The sequence below is a fragment of the Octopus bimaculoides genome, chromosome 4 (genome assembly GCF_001194135.2).
Source record: "Octopus bimaculoides isolate UCB-OBI-ISO-001 chromosome 4, ASM119413v2, whole genome shotgun sequence".
Taxonomy (NCBI): Eukaryota; Metazoa; Mollusca; class Cephalopoda; order Octopoda; family Octopodidae; genus Octopus; species Octopus bimaculoides.
In genome coordinates this window covers 125,107,624-125,109,879 of record NC_068984.1, presented here as the reverse complement: position 1 = coordinate 125,109,879, position 2,256 = coordinate 125,107,624, and the positions used below count along the sequence as shown (strand labels likewise).

The following is a 2,256-nucleotide window of genomic DNA, read 5'->3' as shown; positions in this document are numbered from 1 at the left end:
GGTAGGTTATACAAAGGCGAAACATGACGCCCCCTCAAAATAAGGGTAGAAGAACATCGCAAAGCTGTGACACGAGGAGATATTGATAAATCGGGTATAGCTGATCATGTATGGCAAAATGGAGACCACATCCCCCTGCGGGATGAAGTTAAAATAATAGACAGGGAACAACACTGGAAAATACGAAAACTAAAAGAAGCAGCACATATGCTAGGACACAACAACCTCCTAAGCAGACCGAGTGCAGATATGAATAGCATATGGGAACCGGTATTGAGGAAGGATAGAAAAATAATAGATTTATGAGCCCAAGATTCCGAGTTCGATTCACGACAGCGTCCTGATTAATAATAATAATAATATAATAATAGTAACATCGTTAGGAATGAGAACCCAGGTTCGAAATTTCCCCAAGACACCTGACGAAGGCTGGAGGGTATATCAGCCGAAACGTTGTGTTAACAACAAACAAGATGAGGACAAATATCCGTCAAATGTAAATAATGTAAATAACACAAATAATAAATATAACAGTTTTACAATTCTTCCTTTCTCCTTTTTGATTATCTAGGAACCATTGGGTGTTACAGTTTTCATGCTGCAAATATATTTTTTTACTTGAAGGATGATGCAATTTACTAAGTATGTGACGAAAATCTGCAGTCATTCAAGTCAACTAAAGTGTGTAAGTATTATAGTAAGAAACAACTCATCAAGCTGTAGGTAAGCAACCCCGTTAAGTAATATTAATGCTGCTACTGTAACCGCCACAAAGTACAGTCCTTTCTATGGGAGGGCTTGCATGCCTCAGTGGTCCTGAGAGATATGTCAGCGGAGAGCAGGCTCCTGGTAGCCGCCCCACCGCCAATCTACAATGCTGAACAGGTCAAAGGATGGAGGCCAGACTAATATAGGCAGCTTTTTTCAAGTGGTAAAAATGGATTTGCGTTGGGCTAATACACCTATCTCAGCAACAGCAAATTACAGAAACGGCGATGATTATCCAAAACCAAACGACCTGGAAGAGAAAAGGCCTTCCCTTAGAAAAATATATGATGCCCGAAAAATAGATGGAGGTGGGATACTGAAGCAAAACTGAAAAAAAAAAAAAAGATTCAAGTGGAGAGTACAGAAAAGATAGCCAGGAGTCGATAACGGTGGAGAAAAGCTGTTGATGGTCTATGCTCCATAGGGAAATAAGAGCTTAAATAAGTAAGAAAGGTAGTTATGGGAGAGCTTTATACACGAGGTTGCACTCCACCTAGTGTTGAGTAGGAATTGCAGATGTCTATCGCTTCCAAAAGAAGCAACATCATTCACAAACAGTCAGTATGAAATGACTATAATTCTAGTCAATATAGATTTAAGCCACCTTCAGTTGTCTTCGAAATTTTCAAATGGCTTCTCTCACACGTATCTCTATTGGTTGGATTGAAGGAAAAGCTAGTAAGCTTGAAGAAAGCAACCGGATGCAGAGGTTGCCAAGAGAGTCAGGAATGTTAGACTCAAAAGGTTTCTTGGGTGCGTTGTGTTCTTGCTCAGTTCATAATTCCTTGTAAACAGCTATGGATTTGTGGCTTGTCACAGTGTTCAATCTAGCTTTAAGTAAATACCTAGATGCTTGTAGTGAATACATGTCGATATATTAAAACTAGTTTCAGCGGGTGTACTCAGAAATAGGTCTAGTGTATTAAGCTAAGAGAATCACAGTTGTAAATTAACGAGTGATGTGCTGGATTGTTGTGCCCAGTGCAATTACTTCTGCGAAATGTAAAAATGAATAGGAGCATTGACTTATACAGATGGGAAACTGTCTATCACCATTTAAATGTTATAGAAAGCCGGAGATAAACATTAGCTGAAGATGTTCTTCAAAATAATCAAAGAAATAAAGCTTGTAATCTATCTGTATGTTACTGACACTTTTTCTCTTTACACACACACACACACGGAATCACACATCACATACACAAACAGATATATGTGTGTATAAGTCTGTGTGTGTGTATGAATAAATAAATATAGTCGAAATTTATATAGATTTACATGTAAATATATATATATATATATTGTTAAAATCTGTCATACCGGCCATGACGAAGGGAAATAGCCCTGAAACTCGAGTCGCCTTTATATATTTATATTTATATATTTATATATTTGATCCTTTATATTGAACACTCAATATTTCATCTACATTCAATACTTTCTTTCATGGTGCCATCCATTTTTATTTTATTTTATTTTATATTATAT

At 37.0% G+C, this 2,256-nt stretch overlaps 1 long non-coding RNA gene across 1 annotated transcript in view; it reads left to right on the top strand.

Moving 5' to 3' along the window:
* The window catches only part of LOC106871862 (uncharacterized), an 89,742-nt gene that overhangs the window by 23,139 nt on the left and 64,347 nt on the right, over window positions 1-2,256 (top strand). The window contains exon 2 of the long non-coding RNA XR_008264004.1: window positions 625-685. This is a non-coding gene — a long non-coding RNA (uncharacterized LOC106871862). The remainder of the gene's footprint in view (window positions 1-624; window positions 686-2,256) is intronic.